Source organism: Lissotriton helveticus, chromosome 1_2, assembly GCF_964261635.1.
Source record: "Lissotriton helveticus chromosome 1_2, aLisHel1.1, whole genome shotgun sequence".
NCBI classification, from domain to species: domain Eukaryota; kingdom Metazoa; phylum Chordata; class Amphibia; order Caudata; family Salamandridae; genus Lissotriton; species Lissotriton helveticus.
Window position 1 is genome coordinate 332,499,706 of NC_136058.1, and position 25,046 is coordinate 332,524,751.

At 48.4% G+C, this 25,046-nt stretch overlaps 1 protein-coding gene across 2 annotated transcripts in view; it reads left to right on the forward strand.

Moving 5' to 3' along the window:
• Window positions 1-25,046, forward strand: part of LOC144803374 (uncharacterized) — a 101,110-nt gene that overhangs the window by 19,147 nt on the left and 56,917 nt on the right. The window lies entirely within an intron of this gene.

Genomic DNA, 25,046 nt, shown 5'->3' on the forward strand with positions numbered 1-25,046 from the left:
TTTTTCAAGGATAATCACATTACATCTTTTAACAAGAGCAGAAATAGCAAAAACATCCAGGTGGTCCAAGGGCTAGTTAGGCCAAGAGAGACAGATTATAACAACACAGACTACACATAAACATAATTGAGACATTTAAGCTCACACAAACCTGGCGCGTGAGTATGCCAATTTACAAAAATATATACCTTAAAAAATGGTATAGAGAGTCAGGTGGGCTGGGATTCTCTGCTCTCTAAGGAGTCATCAGGGAATAGTTGTCATACCAGTTCTCCATAGTGGTTGGCTAAATGGCAGAGAATAGATGGTAGGGGATTAAAGGGGTAATTCCAACAAGGTAAGTTTGGAATCTGGCTGCTCAGGGGCTAACTAATATCAATACATACCTGATGGACTTCAAAAGAAGAACCGCCCAACGGGGTGAGGTCATTAGGGATCTGGTTCCAGATTCGATGCTCACGGGTTTGGGAACTGCTACAGACAAGGGGACAGTGAAGGGGACTTTGGAATATGTATAAAAAAGATTCTCCCAGAGTGGGGTATGGTTTATAGAACAGATGAAGTGTCTATCTAATAAATAGTGGGGGGACCTACCAAAGAAGAAGTAGGAGGTTTCCGGGGGTACGATTCAGCTTCTTTATGAAGTTAGGAGCTGGAATTGATCTGCATCAGATGTATCCACGAGATGGCTGAAAGATAAGTGGGAACACTATTGGAATGCTGCGCATCGAAAGTTGTCAAGTGAGCCTTCCATAGCGAGATAACAGGCTAGCTAGGTACCGAGGGAGACATAGAAATCAAAAGGGACCTACCTGTTTAAGTTGGTACCGTGCGGTAACTGTTAGCTTCCTCATACGATCATGGAGGGGGCGGCATCGGTTGGATGAAACACCATCTAAAAGATAAGGTGATATGGGGTAAAGATGTAGAGTCCCGAACTCACGCTGTAATAGAGGACATTCGCACTCATTAAAAATTGGGGGATGGGGGGGGGGGGGGTTAACCTAAGCAGGATACCGGGAACCAATACAGATAGCGGTGAGATAGCAATGTCTCCAGAGGATGAACAAATATAGCGTAGGTAACTATATCCCATGAGAATGCAGCAGTCAGATGTGGCCAGTTGTGGGTGAAGGGAGATAAGATCACAGTGAGGGTTCTCTTACCATAAAACGGCCGGCCGTAAGGATCCCGGATTCGCGGAAGAACAGGAGAGAGAAGGCGGCGCCGGGGGACCCATTTATACGATAGCCTCAAGGGAACAACATGAGTATAGTATCGCGAGATTTCGAGCGGAGAAGAAAACAGTGCAAATCTCAATGAAAATAGAGAGACCATCTTGGCTTGAAAGGAACGGCCATATTTAAAGAGAGGGATTTCAAAGGGTCACCGTCGTGAAAGTTGGCCGGGCGCGGGCTGGAGTACCAGCAGGGGAAGATTTGGGCCCCGGGACTGAGAAAACAATAGTTAAAAATAAACATAGGATACGCACAAGGGGATTTATAAAAGGAAAAATAACAATAGGAGATGAACCCTAAAAGATAAATAAACGCAAATTATGTGAGCATAATATTCACAACCATTTAATCAGTGGTGATAGAGGGCGGGAAGGGGGACAATCAGCCCTGTTATCTACGTGACCTCCACGAGACTACCTAGGAAGGGGGCGGGGAGGGGAAGGTAGCCTGATTCCCACAAGGTGGATACGTATTTTTTTCCACGAGGGGGGCGAGGGGGGGGGAAAGCATCGGTCAATCAAACTATAATAACACACAGATTCCCTATGCTGGCAGGGAAGAAAGGATCAAATCCTGTAAATAACAGGGTAGGGAGAGCATAGGCATCAGTGTATGATCATGCTAAAAATACCCCGTCAAGAAATAGGGGAGGGAGGAGGGGACAGGTCAAACCAGGGATCTACATAAGAGCGTTGGCCCAGGGGCATTCCTCATTGAGGCCCATAGTTACACTGTCAAGATAAAAGATCCAAAACACTTCCCGTTTTTTCCTTAAATGGGTGGGATCCACCCCAGGCTGTGCCTGTATTCTCTCTAAAATGGACCATCTAAGGTCTTCTTCAGAGTGATCCTTGGTCAGCCAATGCTCTATCAGGGGGGCACCCGTTCTACCCATCCTGATATCGGATTTGTGTTCCCCAATGCGAAGTCGGACCTCCCTACCTGTCTCCCCAACATATGGGAGTTTACAGGGGCACATAATGATATATACAAGGTTGGAGGAGCGGCAATTCGTCATTTTAGTTAGATTGATGGTACGGGACGGGGTGGTGATGGTGGGACCTATTATGGCGTTTGGGCAGGCTTGGCAGTTACCACATCTATGGTTGCCCGTCACAGGATTGGGTCCAGTTATGAAGCTTTGATGGAGAGATCCCTTCTCAGGTAGTTTGCCCTTAACCAGATGTTTTTTTTAATTCCTATTTCTTCTAAATGCGAAGATGGGTTTGGGTAAGGGACTTTGTTCATGGTTTAGGTTGAGTAGAAACCAACAGGAATTGATGGCCTGCCGGAGTTTGTTATTGAGGCTGGAGTGCTTCGTGATGCATACAATCGTTTCCTTGGTCTCATTTTTCTTAGGTTCAAACATGGAGTCTCGGTTATAGTAACGGGCTCGTTTAAAAGCATCCTTGACCAGCCGGTAGGGATAGCCCCGTTGCATCAATTTGTCCTTTAGGATATCTCCCTCAGTCAGAAAGTCTCTCATTTCAGTGCAATTCCTCCTAATACGGAGGAATTGGCTGAAGGGAATGCTATCCCTCTGGCAGCGCGGATGGTAGCTGCTGTATTGAAGGAGAGTATTCCGGGCGGTGGGTTTAGTAAACCGAAATTTCATTGTTGCCGTGTTCCACCCAGATATCTAAAAGTAAAATTTTTTCATTGCTAGAATGACTAGTGAATTTTAGATTGGGATCCGCTGCATTGAGCCAGGCTATATATTTCATCAAGGTGGTGTGGTCCCCCTCCCAGATGAAGAAAACGTCTTCAATAAAACGAGACCAAGCTCGTCCGTTTTCGTGGAAGGGGGCCATCTCATTGTAGATATGGGTTCGCTCAAATGCACTGATGTAGAGGCAGGCAATGCTAGGGGCACAGGCAGCACCCATACTGACACCACCCACTTGGTGGTAAAAATCATTGTTAAACTCAAAGTAGTTTTCTCGTAGGACAATTTCCAGACATTCCATGATAAATCTGGAGTTGCTAATCTCAGAATTCGAGGCAAGGATTTCCTGCAGAACTTCAATAGCTCCATCGTGGGGGATGTTGGAGTATAAGGACTCCACATCCATTTCCCCGGGGGTAACCTGGTACGAGTAGGTAGGCACCCGAAAGCTTAGGTGTTAAGTGACTACACAGCACACACAACCACTGAGACAATAAACGCACACGCAATGACTGAGACCACACCAGTGAGTTTGATTTAAAACAATATGTTTTATATAAGATCTAGGTTAGGGTAATCAAAAATCACAGTATCAATTACTCATCAAAGCATTTCATCAGAGGGGAGTAAAGGGAGCAGTTCAATATTCAATTTAACACGCCGCAGTGAACATTTCATTAGAGGATTAGCATCTCATTTCTTCACGATAAACCAGGGTAAAACATTTCATTAGGCCTTAAATACCAAGGCACCCCGCGAAGGTGAGCCTCTCATTACACATGGACGACCAGCTCATCAAGCGAGGATGAGCATGTCATGTAGCAAAAGTCCACATGTCATCAGGTAAGTAACCTGTTCAGTAGGCAAAACAATTAACTTCTCACCAAGCAAGGATGAACATTTCATTAGACATGAATAAACATTTCCTTAGGTCAGCAACCATGTCGTTAGAGGAATAAATGGCATTCAAGAAACTTTGCATCAGACGAAAATAAACCTTCCATTAGGTAGGAAAACTCCTTAGCCGGAATAACCTTCCAGAATAAGCATAGGTAATTAATTCATTGGCAACATCTCATTATAAGAGACAAGCATCTCATTGGGTAGGAATAAAATCCCTTCTGCAGGAATAAAAACATTTCCTTAAACTCATTTGGCAGATATAAACCATTCAACAGTTAGGAAGAACCACCTCCTAGGCATAGGTACCACCTTTTCTTAATTAGGAATAAACATCTCCTCAAATAGGAGTAACCATCTCCTTGAACAGGAATGAGCTTTCTATTTAGGAACAGGCAAATTCCCCATTCCATTAGGACAAGATCATCATCCCTCAGGCTAAAATAAGCATCTCTTTTATCTGGAATAAACCATGCCTACGGTGAGAAGGAGCATTTCATTAGGTAAAATTAATACTTTCACTAGGCAAGAATAACCAATTCATCCAGCCAGAATAATCCTGGCATTAGGTCATTTGAGGCAAGTAATAAACAGTGCCTACAGTAACATGAGCATTTCATCACATTAGAAATCAGCATGGCATTAAACCAGAATAGGACATTTCATTGGGAATAACCATTTCCACAGGTTCCCAACTATTTCATGGCTCCGCCCTAGATATTCCCTTAGGCATTAATAAACAATGCATCCAGGTAAAATGAGCATTTACTCAGACAAGAATAACCCGCTCATTATGGAACTATAAGCATTTAATCAACCTTTCCATAGGCAAACACAAACAGTTCATTAGGCCAGAATAACCTGGGTATTGAACCGGGCCTAGCAGTAGCCTCGAAGGAACTATGCCCCATCCAGGAGTAACTGTTCTTAGCTGAGGGCCCCACTGTGTCTTTTGGGAGCACTGGCCCAGTTCCAGGGCTTGAGGGGGCCAATGAGGGCCAATGGGGCCCAGTTACCAGTTTTCCCCAGGGGAGGGGCGAACTCTGAGGCCTTCTCCTGCCTTCTGCCCTCCTCCCCGGGGGTTTACCTCTCTTCGGGCCTTCTCCGGGCCCCTTGCGGTGGTGATGTAGGCGGGGAGGGGCTCGGGACTCCTCTGAGCCCACCCCGCGTGATGAGGCAGCCCCCTGCGTAGGGACGGTAATGGCAGGGCTGACACGGGGCCTCCGGTTTCAGCAGTGGGGGCCCCGCTCTGGCGAGAAATGGTCCCCGGGCCTCCTGAAGGCTCCTGGGGCCGGGGAAAAACAGAGGGGGCCGAGGCAAGGGCGCGCCCGCAGCCAGCAATCAGTGCGGCCTGCGGGGGCGCGGCTTCAAGGTCCAATGGGCATGCGGCGGGGGGCGGGGCAGGAGACGCGCCCCCGTCACGTGAGGGTAGAGGCAGGCTTCGGCCTAGTCCGACCTTCTAGGCCCAGCGCGGCCTGACTAGAATTTGCGGCGGCCTACCTCTGGCTCCGGAGGCCGCTGCGGGGATCCTTAGCTCTTGGGCCGGGCTGCGGCGGTGATCTTGCCCCCCCCCCAGGCGCACCGGATGACGGCGCCTCTCCCGGTTACTCTCCTAGGCTAGGCGCGACCCTCAGCAACCCGGCGGAGGCCCTCTCCTGATACCGGGGGCTGCCGAGGAGGGGGCGGCAGATGTCCGCAGTGTCGGCCTCCTCAGGGCACAGCAGGCAGTCCTGGGCACAGCGGTGTCTCGGTGAGGACAGCGCAGTTACAGGACACAGCAGGTGAGCGCTTGAGGGGCAAAATTCAGCAAGCACTTCTCCGGGGTCATACAGCGCCTTAGGCCCATCGACGCTACGAACCAAGAAGGCAGTTCAGGCAACACCGCTGGTAACACAGCGCCTCGGGGGCAACAGCAGTTTATGCAGGTCAGCAGTCCACAGCGCTTCTCAGGGGCACCATAGGAGAGCGCTGATTAGGCAGGACAGGCAGATTTGCAGATCAGATTAGGCAGGACAGGCCACACGACAGTGGCAGGATTGCGCAGGGTCCCGGGTCAGGACAAAGGGGCAGGAGGAGCACAGCCCAATACCTGGTGGATTCCCAGTGGTCCTGGTTAGCGCAGTTAGACTTCTTCTTGGTGCTTGATAGTTTTGGGGCCCTTGTGGATAGTTCCTTGTTTCTTGAAGGGGGGGTGAGTTGAGGGCTGCTGACAGGATTCCTCAGCAGGTCACTGTAGATGGTCCCTGGTTTCCCCTCCCGCCGGGCCAGATCAGTGGGCTAGTTCAGGGTTCCTCAATCAATCAATCAATCAATCAGTGACACTTATAAAGCGCGCTACATACCCGTAGGGTCTCAAGGCGCTGGGGGGGGGGGGGGGGGGGGGCGCTACTGCTCGAACAGCCAGGTCTTCAGCTTCTTCCTGAAGGAGAGGTGGTCTTGGGTCAGGCGCAGGTCGGACGGGAGGGAGTTCCAGGTCTTGGCGGCCAGGTAGGAGAAGGACCTTCCTCCTGTAGTCGCTCTTCGGATGCGGGGGACGGCGGCGAGGGCGTGGTTGGCTGAACTCTACTTGGAAGGCAGCACCTTAGCCCTGTCACTCCAAGTGGCATAGGCCCCTGACTAGCCCTACCGCCTAAATCTCCTGCGTGGGTCCCCCAGATCAGTGATGCCCCAACTGACTGAAAAGTTTCTCTCCCTTTCCTTATATAAGCCCAGGTCAGGTGACCACCCTCTAAGGCGGCAAAAATAGGCTCCGCCCCTATTCTAGAAGGTGCCAGGAGCTTCCCTACTCTAACTGTGGGCAGGCAAGGCAGGCTGGAATGGAAACAATGTTTGGGGTCCCAGCCAGCTCCTGGCAACTAGAATGCGCCTGAACAGACCACGCTGCAGTAACAGGGGCCTATGGCAGCCATGTTGAAGGTAGAGAGCACCTGCACCTAGCATTGATTTTGATATTACACAGGGAATTTCAACCTCACAGGGCCTCTACAACTTTATTACAATGGGGGGACATCCTGAATTAGGGGAAGCAAAAAGCAAAAAATTTCCGCGAAAAGGGCCAAGTCCAACACAACTTCCCCCCAGCCAAAAGCCAGGGTAGACCAATCATCACCTTGATGGGCTTCCTTGCTTGGGGCGGAAAAAGGTGGACGCAGGCCCGTAACTTCAATGACATCTGCCAGCTCTTCACCATTCAACCCACCCCACTGGTTTTCCCTAGTGGGATGTGGCCAGGACTGGCCTCTAGACAGTCCAAAAGTCTCTGGCCCTAGCTCTCGCACAGAGTGGGGGCAGTAGCCCCAGGTCCGTAGTACCATTTGACTACTCTCCTTCTCCTCCTTGCAGCTCCAAGCGGCCACTGGTCATTCCACCTGGAGTCCGAACCCTCAGGCTGACCAGCCACCAGGGGCGAGGCTCTCCTCCCCCTACCTCTCCTTCTGGGGTTCCTCGCATTCCTCCTAAGCGGGACACCCTCAGAACACAACTCTCTCCCCAACCTAGAGTCTAAACCCTTAGGTTGAACCGGTGACAGGGGCGAGTCCTCCCTCCCCCTACACCCCCTCTCAGAGTTCCGCACCCTCCTAACCGGAGTAGTACCCCTGAGAGTCAAATCCGGGGGGACTCTGGTTACAGAGGTCCCACCTGCCAGGTCCGGCAAACCCTCAACCTGGCCACCCAATCCGGGATCTGCGCCCTGTGGCTGAGCCGGAGACAGAGGAGAGTCCTTCCTCCCTCCGCACCCCCTCCCAGAGTTCTGCACCCCCCCCACCGGGAGAAGTACCCCTGGAAGTCAAACTGGTAGGGACCTTAATTACAGGTACCCCACCCTCCAGGTCAGGCAACTCCTGAACCTGAACCCCCAGTCCAGGTTCTAAACCCTGCGACTGGTCAGAACCCCGAACCACTGGAGCTCCGATTACTGATGCTCCGGGTTCTCCTGACACAAGGGGATCCCTTTTACTGGAAGGCACAACAGGACAGCCTAGGCTCCCAACCTAGGGTCCCCTTATGGAACTCTCCAGGCCCTGTGACTGCGGTTGGGGCACCTCGGGACACTCCTGTAGATGGGATGTGAGGCCCTACAACACTCTCACTATCCTGGGACCTAGCTGGGCTACTCCTCACCTCTCCCGCCTCGCTGGGTCGGAAGATCCCTGCACCACTCCCTTCAGGATCACTCCCCCGAACCTCGGTTACGCTGCCACCATTAGAACTTCTTGGCGCACCTAATTGTAAGGCTCTCAGCTCCAACTCCTTAAGTTGGATCTCGTGCGCCAGCTTCTTCTCTTCCAATGCTAATCTCTCTTCTTCCATTGCGAACTCCCTATCTTCCCTTTCTCTCTCCCTCTCGTGCTCTAGCTTAGCAAGCTCCAATCTCAATCGCCTCTCCTTCCTCCTGTCCTCATACACCTTTGACGACGCACTCCTCCTAGATACACTACTGCCTGCCCCGGAACGTCTTACCGGCAACACATTTCCACTCATCACAGTGTTCAGTAGGTCTAGTCCTTCTGGAGCGCCCGCCTCCCCTGGTTTGACCTGCCCCTCCTGTTCCCCATCCCCTCTCCCCTCTGGGTGGGCCCTTACCCATGCCCTCAAAGCGGTACGGAGCTCCTCCTTTGCGGCTCTCCGCCCAACCGGCACCCCCATCCCCTGACAAAATTCCCATGGCTGTGCCCCTGTGTACTCTTCCAGGTCGGCTAGCTGGAACTCCATTTTGCCAGGTGGGGACCCAGATAAAATCAAGGAAAGAAACTAGGACGTAGGTAACAATACTGGGTTAAACAGGTCTCTACACACTCCACAGGCTAGACAGTGGGGGGCAATTATTTATGCTTGCAGGCACGATAGGTGGCCAGTCTAATTGCGGCACACTCCGTCTCACTGGAGGGTGCTGTATAGTCACAGGTCCTGAATCCCACCGCTCGGCACCAATGTAGGAACTGGTACGAGCAGGTAGGCACCCGAAAGCTTAGGTGTTAAGTGACTACACAGCACACACAACCACTGAGACAATAAACGCACACGCAATGACTAAGACCTCACCAGTGAGTTTGATTTAAAACAATATCTTTTTATATAAGATCAAGGTTAGGGTAATCAAAAATCACAGTATCAATTACTCATCAAAGCATTTCATCAGAGGGGAGTAAAGGGAGCAGTTCAATATCCAATTTAACACACCGCAGTGAACATTTCATTAGAGGATTAGCATCTCATTTCTTCACGATAAACCAGGGTAAAACATTTCATTAGGCCTTAAATACCAAGGCACCCCGCGAAGGTGAGCCTCTCATTACACATGGACGACCAGCTCATCAAGCGAGGATGAGCATGTCATGTAGCAAGAGTCCACATGTCATCAGGTAAGTAACCTGTTCAGTAGGCTAAACAATTAACTTCTCACCCAGCAAGGGTGAACATTTCATTAGACATGAATAAACATTTCCGTAGGTCAGCAACCATGTCGTTAGAGGAATAAACGGCATTCAGGAAACTTTGCATCAGACAAAAATAAACCTTCCATTAGGTAGGAAAACTCCTTAGCCGGAATAACCTTCCCGAATAAGAATAGGTAATTAATTAATTGCCAACATCTCATTATAAGAGAAAAGCATCTCATTGGGTAGGAATAAAATCCCTTCTGCAGGAATAAAAACATTTCCTTAAACTCATTAGCCAGAGATAAACCATTCAAAAGTTAGGAAGAACCACCTCCTAGGCATAGGTACCACCTTTTCTTAATTAGGAATAAACATCTCCTCAAATAGGAGTAACCATCTCCTTGAACAGGAATGAGCTTTCTATTAAGGAACAGGCAAATTCCCCATTCCATTAGGACAAGATCATCATCCCTCAGGCTAAAATATGCATCTCTTTAATCTGGAATAAACCATGCCTACGGCGAGAAGAAGCATTTCATTAGGTAAAATTAATACTTTCACTAGGCAAGAATAACTAATTCATCCAGCCAGAATAATCCTGGCATTAGGTCATTTGAGGCAAGTAATAAACAGTGCCTACAATAACATGAGCATTTCATCACATTAAAAATCAGCATGGCATTAAACCAGAATAGGACATTTCATTGGGAATAACCATTTCCACGGGTTCCCAACTATTTCATGGCTCCTCCCTAGATATTCCCTTAGGCATTAATAAACAATGCATCCAGGTAAAATGAGCATTTACTCAGACAAGAATAACCCGCTCATTATGGAACTATCAACCTTTCCTTAGGCAAACACAAACAGTTCATTAGGCCAGAATAACCTGGGTATTGAACCGGGCCTAGCAGTACCCTCGAAGGAACTATGCCCCATCCAGGGGTAACTTTTCTTAGCTGAGGGCCCCACTCTGTCTTTTGGGAGCCCTGTCCCAGTTCCAGGGCTTGAGGGGGCCAATGAGGCCCAGTTACCAGTTCTCCCCAGGGGAGGGGCGAACTCTGAGGCCTTCTCCGGCCTTCCGGCCTTCCGCCCTCCTCCCCGGGGGTTTACCTCTCTTCGGGCCTTCTCCGGGCCCCTTGCGGTGGTGATGTAGGCGGAGAGGGGCTCGGGACTCCTCTGAGCCCACCCCGCGTGATGAGGCAGCCCCGTGCGTAGGGCCTGTAATGGCAGGGCTGACACGGGGCCTCCGGTGCAGCAGTGGAGGCCCCGCTCTGGCGAAAGAAACGGTCCCCGGGCCTCCTGAAGGCTCCTGGGGCCGGAGACCAATCAGTGGGGGCCGAGGCAAAGGCGCGCCCGCAGCCGCCAATGGCAGTGCGGCCTGCGGGGGCGTGGCCTCAAAGCCCAATGGGCTTGCGGCGGGGGCGGGGCAGGAGACGCGCCCCCGTCACGTGATGGTAGAGGCAGGCTTCGGCCTAGTCCGACCTTCAAGGCCCAGCGCGGCCTGACTAGAATTCGCGACGGCCTACCTCATGCTCCGGAGGCCGCCGCGGGGATCCTTAGCTATTGGGCCGGGCTGCGGCGGTGATCTCAGCCCCCCCCCCCAGGCGCACCGGATGACGGCGCCTCTCCCGGTTACTCTCCTAGGCCGGGCGCGACCCTCAGCAACCCGGCGGCGGCCCTCTCCTGGTACCGGGGGCCACCGAGGGGGGGGGGGAGATGTCCGCAGTGATGGCGCTCCTCAGGGCACAGCGGGCAGTCCAGGGCGCAGCGGTGTCTCGGTTAGGGCAGCGCAGTTATAGGACACAGCAGGTGAGCGCTTAAGGGGCAAAACACGGCGGTTTTGCGCTTAATAACTCAAGATAATTCTTTTAGAAACTAGCGCGATTGAAGCACGCCCTGTGGCACGCCGCGGAGGCAATTCCATCCTGTTCCCCGCCCGATAGCAAAGGACCCTTGGGATCGGCGCAACAATCATCTTTTGCTCCTTATTAAGACCTCCAGGTATGTCCCATTGCAATTAATTGTAACTCCGTAAACAGTCTTTACAGTAAAGCAACTTGTGTTAAGTACAGCCCTTGTCTGTTGCATTCCAGGCGGCAGCGCTATTGATTTGTCAGCGGAGAATTCATATTGCGAAGGGAAACAGTAGCGTCCCCGTGTTTCAGAACTTAAGGTATGACTTGTGTGCTTTTCAGTTGTGGAACCACTCGAACGGTGTGTCTCTGAATGGTCTGGTAACCAATTCCCATTCACATATTCTTTTAACAGAACTTCTGCCTAATCAAAAGCCCTATCTCATTTGAATAATTGGACCGCGGGACCGCGTTATCCATACGAAAAGGTAAAACCCTGCGACTTTCTGTCTTGATAGGGGACCCAAATTTATAAATGGTGGTTAAAACAAGCTTCCTTTCTTTTTGTAGAATACCACAATGACAGAGCCCTGAAGAGAATCTGAGATTGTATCCAGATTCGAAACGCTTCGGCAAAACGGCAAATAGGCATTTTTTGATGTAGCAAAGCCTTAAGTTATTTGTCAACTTTAACTGATTGAAGAGTTCTAATTCAATTTATTGTTGCCTTTTTCTGTTTTTTGACCCTGGTGGGGCATTCTAATGATTTGAATCTTCACAAAGATTGATTATTTGTGATGGTCGAATTGTTGTTGTTTTCTCTTGTTAAAGAAGCTTGTATATAATTGTGGATTCATCTGTATATATGTTAGTTATTGATTGTTGTATGATATTCGCATGTATGATAGTTGTAAATATTGTAAATGTTTGTAACTAGTGTTTTTTCTCACCCATAAAAATGTTTCTCAAAATGATCAAAAATTGATAAAAAGGGTTTAAATAAAATAACCCATACAAACAAAAGGTTTCTCCCTTGTTTGTATTCTCATAAATTGCGAGGTAAAATTACCTTGAGGGCCAGCATTGTTTCTGTTTTCCAGTATTATAAGGTCCAGCTGACCCTCTGTCCCAGGACCAAACTCCGCTTTTCTACAAATTCTAGAGCGAGTGCACACTCGCGAGAGTTTTAAGGGCATTGAATTTTCCGTGTTGTGAGTTGTTTCTGGCTCGCGGCCTGGAAAGACATCTTTGTCTCTCCAAAGTAATGGGCGAGAAGGACACTTTGTCTTTCTCTGAAAACCACATTAAGAATTTGTTAGCCACATCCCCCTTTGCAGAAGTCACTCTGAGCTCTTCAGCTCAGCAGCAGAACGAAACTGAGAAATTAACCAGACTCCGTAAAAAACAGATTCGTACGGAACTTCACGGCCATTTTCTCCTGAAACACCTAAGGGGTGGGACCATCCCTTGGGGCCTCCAGGTGAAAAATGTCCCAGTCATTTTCACTGATGATGCAGATTACAAAAAGGGCTTTAGCTGCATAAACACTAAGTGCAGCAGGGACCTAATGGTCCATACTATAGAAACTGCCCAGAGACTATGTGCTAAGGAACTAGAAGAAATTGAGGAACTTACTACGGCCATCAGAGACAACCAGGTGGTTACAGACTCTAAAGCTCTTTTAGAGAAAATTGACAAAGAGATACAATCTTTCAAAGATAACACAATCAATAGTAAGACAGCACAGTATGAAAGGGACTCCAAATCCTTTACATTAGAAAGGGCTTATCCCTTCCTTAAAGACGATTTCTACTCCCAACCAGAATCTCGAGGAGCACTTTCCAACTTCCAAGGAAGATCTAGAAACAGGTACAAAACTTTTTCAGAAACCTCGTCCTCTGAGTCATCTGGTTCGGACTCAAGAGGTGGGAATAGTAAAAAACAAACTCCTTTTTTAGAGAAAGGCCAGCAGCCAAAAGTAAGATTCAAACCACAATGGGAAATGCGAACCCGGAGGAATTTCTACAAGTCGTAGAAAACCCGTCCACCGTAGTTAATCTATCAGCTCGGATATTGTCAAAAGACGAAGAGTCAGTATTGAATTTGGGGTTGAAATTTGTTCCCACCAGACGTACAGACTTTACTAAAATAAAGTTGGAAACGTTAGAATTCTGTCGCAAGATCCGACTCAAAGTCTTTTTTGCCAACCAGCCCCCAACTAGTAACATGGAGACTACGGGTCTCAGGAATAAATCCACTTTTGTACCTACTCAGAACATACCTAAGCAAGTACTTGCATTCGAACAAATTCTTCTGTCATCCATCAATAGATTAGAACATCAGCAGAAATTTGTAAAACCTAATATCACTAGGGGACAACGGACAGCATTGAAAAATCTCAAGGAAGATCCCTCATTGGTAATAAAGCAGGCCGACAAGGGCGGTGCCGTTGTCATTTGGCCAAGAGACAAATATTTAGCTGAAGGATGTTCACATGTAAATAATCAGGAATGGTACCGTAAATTGACGGAAGACCCTTTACAACAAATTCAATCCCTGATTGCTGATGTTGTACAAAATGGCAAAGACAGTGGTTTCTTGGGCCCTAAGGAAACGGACTTCTTAATCAAAAAATTTCCCAGAACTCCGGTGGCATACTTTTTGCCTAAGATTCATAAAAATTTGTTCGATCCCCCTGGACGACCGATCGTTTCAGGGTGTGATTCGTGCCTTGAACCTTTGTCCAAATTTGTGGATTTCTTTTTGAAGCCGTTTGTGACTAAAGTTAAGGCTTACCTACGGGACACCACGGATTTTCTGTCAAAAGTAGAGGGCACTTTGTTTGATGACACATTACAACTAATGGTGACAATGGATGTGACGTCCCTCTATACGCAAATCCCGCAGGAGGAAGCGTTAGAGGTGATCGAACTTTACCTTGACTCCAGAGAGAGACCTCATAAAGTCCCCACATCCTTCATACTGAGACTGGCCGAAATAACTCTGAAAAAGAATTATTTCCGCTTCAATGACGACTTCTTCATGCAGGTTAAGGGCACCGCGATGGGGTGCCCTTATGCTCCGGAAATGGCCTTACTCTATATGGCCGAATACGAAAAAAGATTCATAGAGACAAATAACCCTTATTCACAAAACATAATGCAGTGGTATCGTTACATCGACGACGTGTGGCTCCTGTGGCAGGGGAGCCACTCCGACTTGAGTAACTTTCACCACTGGTTAAATTCAAGACATCATGACATACAAGTTTCACTTGATTCAAGTAACGTCAAAATGACCTTTCTTGATTTAGAGATAAGTAATGTGGGAGGTACCTTGAAATCATCACTATTTAAGAAGACAACGGATAAAAACACCATCCTTCGATATGGCAGTTCGCATCCGAGAAATTTGAGGGCGAACTTGCCATATGGGCAACTCCTCCGGATCCGGAGAAATTGCTCAGAAGTTGAACAGTTTGAGCAACATGGCCAACATTTCTGTGACGAATTGGTGCAACGGGGTTACCCCAAAAAATTATTGAAACATTCTTTTAAGAGGGCGCGTTATACACCTAGAGAATGCCTCTTTGAGACAAAAAATAAACGTGAACTTGAGAGTTTAGTCTGCGTCACCACATTTTGTGCAGAAACCCATAAAATAAGACAGATGGTTCTGAAACACTGGCATTTGCTAGAAGATCTGGGAATGCCGTTCCCCCGTCCAATATTTGCTTTTAGAAAAAACCAGAATATTGGCCAGCAATTAGTCCGCGCAGACATCAGAACATCAAAAACGAAAAGCGACCTATTGTCTAAATGGGGTCTTAAACCAATGGAGGGTCACCACAGATGTGGAAATTGTGTCGCATGTGACACAACCATTGAAGGGAAAATTTTCCGCCATACTGCCACAATGTGGACCCACTTGAATTTCACCAACTGCAGAACCAAAAATGTGGTTCATGCCATCATTTGTCCTTGTCCTAAAATCTATATAGGCAAGACAAATCAACAAGCCAACACACGCATGACGCAACATAGGTCACGCATTAAGAACAAAGTGCTCACAGCGCCCCTTGTTCAACATTTCATTGATCACAATCATGGGGAAAACGAGTTCAAGTGGACTGTGCTGTTCAATCTGAATCAACCTACTTTGGGTGTAAATAGTGACCAAATGTTACTAAAGAAAGAAGCGTATCTGATACTCAAGTTCAACAGTACCCAAACGGGGCTCAACTCTTTATCAGAGATTTCTCGCCTGTAATATCTTTTTGCATGCCTGAGAAACTACATGGACCACAATGCCGAGCGGCGGGTTTGCTATGATGTAGGAACCTCACATGGTGGGTTTCCACCTATGAGTTTGCATTTCCTGGCCCATCAGTTGGAAAGTGAGGTGGGTGCAAGCGTGTCCTTAGACTTTAGTAGAGAAAACACGGCGGTTTTGCGCTTAATAACTCAAGATAATTCTTTTAGAAACTAGCGCGATTGAAGCACGCCCTGTGGCACGCCGCGGAGGCAATTCCAGCCTGTTCCCCGCCCGATAGCAAAGGACCCTTGGGATCGGCGCAACAATCATCTTTTGCTCCTTATTAAGACCTCCAGGTATGTCCCATTGCAATTAATTGTAACTCCGTAAACAGTCTTTACAGTAAAGCAACTTGTGTTAAGTACAGCCCTTGTCTGTTGCATTCCAGGCGGCAGCGCTATTGATTTGTCAGCGGAGAATTCATATTGCGAAGGGAAACAGTAGCGTCCCCGTGTTTCAGAACTTAAGGTATGACTTGTGTGCTTTTCAGTTGTGGAACCACTCGAACGGTGTGTCTCTGAATGGTCTGGTAACCAATTCCCATTCACATATTCTTTTAACAGAACTTCTGCCTAATCAAAAGCCCTATCTCATTTGAATAATTGGACCGCGGGACCGCGTTATCCATACGAAAAGGTAAAACCCTGCGACTTTCTGTCTTGATAGGGGACCCAAATTTATAAATGGTGGTTAAAACAAGCTTCCTTTCTTTTTGTAGAATACCACAATGACAGAGCCCTGAAGAGAATCTGAGATTGTATCCAGATTCGAAACGCGTCGGCAAAACGGCAAATAGGCATTTTTTGATGTAGCAAAGCCTTAAGTTATTTGTCAACTTTAACTGATTGAAGAGTTCTAATTCAATTTATTGTTGCCTTTTTCTGTTTTTTGACCCTGGTGGGGCATTCTAATGATTTGAATCTTCACAAAGATTGATTATTTGTGATGGTCGAATTGTTGTTGTTTTCTCTTGTAAAAGAAGCTTGTATATAATTGTGGATTCATCTGTATATATGTTAGTTATTGATTGTTGTATGATATTCGCATGTATGATAGTTGTAAATATTGTAAATGTTTGTAACTAGTGTTTTTTCTCACCCATAAAAATGTTTCTCAAAATGATCAAAAATTGATAAAAAGGGTTTAAATAAAATAACCCATACAAACAAAAGGTTTCTCCCTTGTTTGTATTCTCATAAATTGCGAGGTAAAATTACCTTGAGGGCCAGCATTGTTTCTGTTTTCCAGTAAGGGGCAAAATTCAGCACTTCTCCGGGGTCATACAGCGCCTAAGGCCCATCGACGCTACGAACCAAGAAGGCAGTTCAGGCAACGCCGCTGGTAACACAGCGCCTCGGGGGCAACAGCAGTTTATGCAGGTCAGCAGTCCACAGCGCTTCTCAGGGGCACCATACAAGAGCGCTGATTAGGCAGGACAGGCAGATTTGCAAATCAGATAAGGCAGGACAGGCCACACGACAGTGGCAGGATTGCGCAGGGACCCAGGTCAGGACAATGGGGCAGGAGGAGCACAGCCCAATACCTGGTGGATCCCCAGTGGTCCTGGTTAGCGTAGTTAGACTTCTTCTTGGCGCTTGATGGTTTTGGCGCCCTTGTGGATAGTTCCTTGTTTCTTGAAGGGGGGTGAGTTGAGGGCTGCTGACAGGATTCCTCAGCAGGTCACTGTAGATGGTCCCTGGGTTCCCCTCCCGCCGGGCCAGATCACTGGCCTAGTACAGGGTTCCTCACTCTACTTGGAAGGCAGCACCTAAGCCCTGTCACTCCCAGTGGCATAGGCCCCTGACTAGGCCCTACCGCCTAAATCTCCTGCGTGAGTGCCCCAGGTAAGTGATGCCCCAACTGACTGGAAAGTTTCCCTCCCTTTCCTTATATAGGCCCAGGTCAGGTGACCACCCTCTAAAGCGGCAAAAATAGGCTCCGCCCCTATTCTAGAATGTGCCAGGAGCTTCCCTACTCTAACTGTGGGCAGGCAAGGCAGGCTGGAATGGCAAAAATGTTTGGGGTCCCAGCCAGCTCCTGGCAACTAGAATGCGCCTGAACAGACCACGCTGCAGTAACAGGGGTCTATGGGAGCCATGTTGAAGGTAGAGAGCACCTGCACCTAGCATTGATTTTGATATTACACAGGGCATTTCAACCTCACAGGGCCTATACAACTTTATTACAATGGGGGGACATCCTGAATTAGGGGAAGCAAAAAGCAAAAAATTTCCGTGAAAAGGGCCAAGTCCAACACCGGGTAACGCAGGATGTTTAAAAAAAGGTATAACAAATGGGGGAGTATCACCATTTTTATCAAGGACACACATCTTTCCATGGAGAGGGGCAACGCCACCCAGCGTGTGACGCTGTGTGCTATCCGAGTAATGGCCTTCCCATAATTCATCCTCATAAGTTCCTCCCTATCTCTGGTGACTCTTATCCCCAGATTCTTCAGTTCTTCCTCACATCACTCCAAGCGGTAGTCTAGCCAGAAGCGCGTCATAGCCGCCGTAAGCCAGAAATACTCAAATTCCCCCAATTTATCTGGATCCCCGAAAGCTGTCCAAACACTATGAATTCTCTAAATTTCGGATTCAAATTTAGCTATGGGTCCCGAATGTAGAGGGTAATATCATCTGCATATAGTGATATAAGTATTTGGCGCAGGTTACAGCGTAAGGCCTTGTCATTGTGGTGTTGTCGCAGTTTCGCTGCCAGCAGCTCCACTGCGATAGCAAAAAGTAATGAGGAGATGCTAAACGACTGTGAGGTATGACCATTTACGAGGACCTTGGCTACTGGCAAGCAATATAGTAGCTTAATCCACGATAGGAACAGTGACGGGAAACCCATGCGTAGTATCACCTCAAAAATATAATCCCATTCTATGGGGTCAAACGCTTTGGTGGCTTCTAAAATAATCGCAGCTAGAGGGAGATCTGGCAAGACATTATTTAAAATGGCAAAAAGCGTCCTCAGTTTGTGGGAGGTTGCTCTCCCGAGTACAAAGCCTGATTGATCAGGTAGGATCAAGTTCTCCATCAGCAAGCTCAGCCGCGTCGCAATCAATTTAGCCAAAATCTTGGCATCACAATCGCAATGCTCGGGCACATTTTCCGGCTTCAACAGCGATAGTATGAGAGCTTCCCTCATAGTAGCAGGCAGGCGCCCTACTTCCAGCGAGTCCTCATCCACTTCCCTAAGGATAGGGGCCATCAAGTCTATGTATGTTTTATAGAATTCTGCAGGAATTCCATCCGTTCCTGTGGCCCTTCCGGATTGCAGACTCATTATTGCCTCCCTCACCTTGTCTAGCTCGAATGGCGCACATAAAAAGGCCCTTTGGAAATCGCTAAGCCGGCCCAACGCCACATCCCTAAGAAAGCCATCTAGGTCTAGGTCGTTCATTCTAGTCATGGTATAAAGCTTTTTGTAATGACTCAAAAAGGCGTTAAGTATGGTGGCTGTATCTCGGCAAGCCACTCCCTCCAGATCCTCCACTTCCATTACATAGTTAGAGCAGCGGGGTTGTTTGCCCTTTTGCGCCAGTATCTTCCCAGGTCTATCTCCTTCTCCATATTGCCTGGCCACCCAGTATTTACCCTTAAACCGTGCTTCCCTCTGTTCCTCCTCCATATACTCTGTAAGTTTATCTCTGAATGTAGCTTGTGTCGAGCCCTTCGGGTCCCCCGCAAGTTCCGTTTCTAGCGCTTTAAGGTCAGTTTCTAATTTCCGCCCCCTTCGCTATGCAGTATCCTCGTATTGTTACCTTAAATGCCTCCCATATAATCTCAACACTATTCACAGATTCTTTATTCCGCTGAAAATAATCACTTATCTCCTCCCACAGCTCCTCTTGGAACACTGTGTCAAGCAAGATAAGAGGCTTGGAGCCGCCAAGGACTGTGCGGTGTGTTGAAGTCGGATGAAGAGAGTACCAGCAACATTGGTGTGTGATCCGAGTAGGTTCTAGCCAGGTGCCTTACTCCGGCTATCGCTGGGGCCATCCCTCTAGACACTACATAGTAATCTAACCTAGCCCATGACTTAAATGTAAACCCTCTTGTGCATGCGGGTGGGCATGCCTCCAAGCATCGGTCAACTGGTAGGCAGAAATTATGTTTCTTACCACCGCCTGCGCTTTAGTGTAATGGTGCGGCGCCGGCTCTGACCTGTTCAACCTGGGACAATATGTAACATTGAAGTCGCCTCCCCAAATGACATGGGTAGAATCCACCTCGAATATCTTGTCCCACAATGAATCAAAAAAGCCCGGCTCATCTGTGTTCGGCCCATAGCAGCAGGCCAGCGTAACCGATTTGGATCCCAGCCGTCCCCACGCGAGACAGTATCTACCCTCCGAGTCCCATGAAGCTCCCAGCAACTGAAATGGCACCTGTTTCCTTATCAAAATGGCAGTAACCCGTGCGTATGTGGAATAAGAGGAAAAGATTGTATGTTCTGCCCATTTATTGGCGAAGGTGTTTGGTTTTTGTCATGCAAAGTGAGTCCCCAGTACCATAGCAATGTGCACCTTATGCCTATCTAAGTATGACAGTATGTGTCTCCTCTTTCTGGGATCGCCCAGTCCCCATACATTCCAAGTGATGATATTTAGTGTACCTAAGTTTGCCTCAGCCATGCCTTCGGAGCTCTCTCTGCGTACTGAATGTTGCCCATGCAATATGTCCCCAATCTGGAGACAACCATATACATTTGATGTAACGTACTGTTGATCCTGCTCAGAGTTCCCCATCGTCCTCACCCTATGCCCCAGGGGGCAAAACTTTAGCTCCAATGTTCTCACATAACAAACAACTCAACCCTGCCCAGCCCTCCCCCCACCCACTGAAGCAACCCAAACTTTCCAGAATCTGTTACCCTCCCCCTCCCCAACCCCCAACAGAGTCAAAAACTTCTCCATATCCCCTGCACAAATTGGGCTGTGTTCAGCCATAGGGGAATACCCATTGGGGGACATTTCTGGTCGGCAACACAGACACTCCTCACCCCCCAAGACCTCCGTTGTTGTGACACGTGGGCTCTTTAGGGGGGGAGTGGAGCCTGGAATGCGTTGCTACTAGATCAAATGGTTCAGCTTGTAATGTCTCACCTATGTTCGGCCACACAGTTCACTATTACTCATCAGTTCAATAGTGGTCACCTTATAGATTGGGATTGTGTCTGCGCGGCAGTCTCATTGCGAATCATCTTCAGCTCCTGTGGAGTTGGATCGCTGCGAAGACCCCTGGTCTCCGCCACTCCGATTCATACGCTTCATTGTCCGGAGGAAGTCCTCCACTTGCTGCGGACTAGTAGAAAATCGCTGCTTCCCCTGATGTGTGACCCTGAGTCGCGCAGGGTACAACAGTGCATAATCCATTTGTGCCGCTCTCAGTTTTCTCTTTACGTCAATAAACTTGCGCCTCTCCTCCTGTACTAAGAGTGTAAAGTCCGGGTAGATCGAGAACGTGTTTTCGTCATAGGTCAGGGTCCGCTTATTTCTCGCAGCACGAACGGCCACGTCGCGGTCCCGATAATTTAGCAACCTTGCGATCATGGGCCGCGGAGGATTACCAGGTGTTGGCTGTGGCCCAAGGGTTCTATGGGCCCGTTCAATTTTGAACTGCGTGGAAAATGATTCCGTACCAATAGCTGCTAGTAGCATTTTTTCTACACACTCTTCCATCCTGCCAGTGTTGGTCGATTCTGGAATTGCAATCACGCGGATGTTATTGCGCCTACTGCGGGCTTCTAAGTCCTCCTTTTTAGCTGCAATTATTTTCAAGAGTTTATCCATTCGTGTCAGGTGTGCTGTATGACTGGCGTTGGTATCGTCGTTATCGGATATGCCCCTCTCTGTCTCTTTAATGCGTTCCTCATGTCCATCCAGTTTATGTGCTATAGCGTCCATCCGCGACGACATTCGATCCACTTTGTCCACTACTGTCGCAAATCCTTGCCGTACCTCTTGCAAGATACTGTGCATATGTGCAGTTTGCGAGGTAGCGCCTTCGCTGGTCTCGTCCCTACTTTCAGAGTCCCGATCATCCTGTGTAGGCCTGTGCACCTTCCTCGCTGTTTCAAAATGTAGTTTTGGTTGTCTAGTATCAGGTTTCCCCATGTTGCCACCAGCGCGGGATCCCAAGTATATGAGGCGTTACTTCTCCGTTAGTCTCCCGCTCTTCCTGCGACTGGTGCTGTTCCTGGCGTGAGAGACAGGGGCGTCCCGGCACTGTGATCCTCAGCCACACAGAAATAGTTTGCACAAGCCCTTGGACTCAGTATCCTGCTCCCTTCTCTCAAGTTTCACTGCCGCTGGTTTCAGGGCAAAGGCCTGTTTACTACAGGAGCCCCCCGTCACCAGCGGTGTCCCCCCCAATGCGTCAGTCTGATGTCTCTGGGAACCAGGGAGGCATTATGGGGGCGGGTTTTTTATTTCACCGCACAGTCTGTGTAGTCGTGGCAGCTCTTGGTGCCCAATATCTCCCAGAAGAGGGGTGCGCCTTCCTCGGGGCACCCACAACAGTGCCTAATGAAGACTCCGTTATGTACGTCGTTCCCAAGATGAAGGCCCGTCTGCTCCCTTCACAAAATGGCGCCTCGTAGTGAGTGTGAGAGTCTTTATGCGGGATTCAGCGTTGCACGCTGTGTGTAGGTGCTAAAGAGTTCCCCTCCTAAGTGCCTCTAGTTCCTCCTTTTGGTGATCGAGTGGGGGTACTGTCCCAATGCTTTATTCTGGGCCGTTGTGTGCAATATAGCATCCTAAGGACTCGGGGGGTGGGGAGGTCCGAAGCATACAAATACCACATCAAAGTCCTATTGCTCACAGCCAGTAGTGCAGAGCACAATTATCTATAGTACGGGCCTTTACCCACTTGCGATTCCCTCACCGGCCCTGGCGGCAGGTTCGCGCTGTCCCGCCGTCGGCCGCCTCAGCGTTGGTCTCACTCCCACAGCACTCCGACCTTTCCTCCTCCGATCCAGGTGCCAAATCTAGCAGCCACCTCCTCTCGTACCTCCGCTCTCAGCCTCCCGTCGCGTCTCAGGACCTCCCGGGACGCTCAGCAACTCCCACGAGGATGCACTCGTCTTTCCCTTCTCGCGGCAGTTGTGGCCTAGCCACCTTGTGTGAAGCCACGGTCTTGCCTCATCCCCCTCGCGGCTCGGCGACACCGCTCAGCTCCTGCGACACACACGGTCAGGTCTTTCCCGGTCCGGCACTTGGGCAGGCATTGTCCGATCCCTCCGAGCCTCACTCCGAGGGGGAAGCTCACTTAGTTCTTCAGTTTGGCAGAGTTGCAGCAACTTTGCGATATATTTTAACAGGATAAATGAAGGATCTTTATTCCAGGCAGCAGGAGCCTCACGTTAGTTCTGCTTGTGCGCCCTCTAGCACCCCCGCGAAACGAGACCTTGTACATGATGTTCAGGGCGGTGTGATAATGTTGTGCGAAGCTACATGAAGAAACATGTTTAGTTTCAGAGAAACTAATCCAAAATTGTCATGCGTGAAAATGTGTGCAAAAGATCACAGCTGGAAATGTTATTCGTGAGAAAAGTATAAGAAATAAGCTGCTTCATTACATTGGGTTAACTCTGGAATTTAACTATGGAATATAACATCTGCTGGTGGAATACTAAACACTTCCTGTCAGTAACTCCATGGGATGCAATCCCATCGGTGCTGATGCTGCACTGAAGCAATGCACTCAGGCACATTCCCAGATCTCACCTGTCAAAATGCCATCAGCCTCTTATCCCTTGCCCCTTTTCTGAGGAGTACCACAACATGCAGCTCTCACATCAATGAGATCACCCTCCAAACAAACTTCTCTCCTTCAAAAATATGTTTAATCTCCATTGGTTTCAATGGGTTCTTCTATGCCCCCTCATCAGAGGCTTAAAATGATGATAGGTGAGCAATCCACATTCAAACAACATCCCCATATTCATCAGGACTGCCACAAAGCGGCTCCAATTTGTGAATGAGGTCAAGATGCATCTCTTTAAAGGACCCTATATCACAAGTGCATTAACCATCCACAAACCAGCTACCTCTCCTATCACTCGTTCACTTCATGCTTGTCTTTGACCATGTACAGTGCTCCATTGCCTTTTGGCTAGGTTCGTGCTATGATAAAGTCATATGCATACATCCATTCAAACACATTGCAGTGACTGGTGTGCCCTTGTTCAGTTTCCCTGTCCGCTCATATACCTGCCTGGCCCTGTGCTGGGAAGTTGTGCTGCCCTCCATTCACTGTTGCCGGCCATGGAATGGGTGACCACCCATAGTTCAAAGCGATACCAAAGGGGATGATGGACAGAGCGTTTGAGCGAATCAAACATTCACCCCCAGTCAACTAATCTGGGTTTAATCCATCATCATTCTATAGCAGTTCAGAAATGGCCATATGCAAATCAGTCTGACCCTGTGCCTCATGGGAACAGTTCAGCCCGAACTGCCAAGCCATGTCTTCCCTGGACCGGAAACAAGCATCCTGGGACCGGCATTGCTTCACTCTCTGCCCTTCCGGGGCAGTGGTCACTAAATGCACATTGTCATTCATTCTGCGTCCTCTTTACTTGCTCACGGGCCGCCTGGTTCCCATCCCAACGGAGTGCCTTCAGGTCCTGCCATCTCGAATGTCCTTCATCTGACTTACTGACCCCATCATCACTAACCAGCTATTCGACTGACATGTTAAAGGTGACGTGTTCCCTTCTGCCTCCACCTGTCTTCAGTGCCCTTTGTGGTGGGTTGCCTCCTTTCTACTCCTGGTTCCCTTTAATAATTTAAAATAGATTTCCATTGATTCCTTGTTACTGCCATTTCTCAGCTCTAATTTGCAAGCTGCTGTAGCTTGAACTTGAATTGCTGTAAATCCAAGAGTTGTTGACAAATTTATGGAGGGTTGGCAGAATTATGTAACATGCTGTTTATCAACCAGATTGTTTTAATTTGCATGTTTCATTACCTGTAATTGGAAAGTTGGGATTTATAAAGAAGTGGGTTGGGCTGTTAGGATCTGCTCTCTGATCCTGTGGCTGCGCTGTATGTTGACTTAGACCTTGTTCAGCTTGTGGGTGCGCTGTATGTTGACTCAGATGTGGTTCAGCTTGTGGGTGAGCTGTATATGCGCTCAGATCATTTTTAGCATGTGGGTACACTGTATGTGCGCTCAGATCATATTCAGCATGTGGTTGCAATGTATTTTCACTCAGACCCTGTTCAGCCTGTGGCTTTGCTGTCTGTTGACTGAGACTTTGTTCAGCCTGTGGGGCTCTGTATTTTGACTCAGACCTTGTTCGGTCTGTGGGTGCGCTGTATGTTCTCTCAGAACTTTATCAGCTGTGCGTGTTCTGTATGTTCACTCAGACCCTTTTCAGCCTGTGCGTGCGTTGTCTGTTCATTCAGACCTTTTTCAGCCTGTGCGTGCGCTGTCTGTTCATCAGCCCTTGTTTATTTAGCCTAAGAGTGCGCTGTCTGTTCACGTACAACTTTTTCAGCAAGGGATCATGTCTCTTTTTGTGATCTTGTAGCGCAAGGTTTGGATTTGCAACAAGTTGTGTGTGGTAAGTTTGGTCGTAGATACCAGGAGAGTAAAAAGCTTTCTAGAAAAAAATGTATTTGTTCATAAACCAAAGGAGCTTTACAATGGTTGTGCAGAGAACAAAAGTTCCT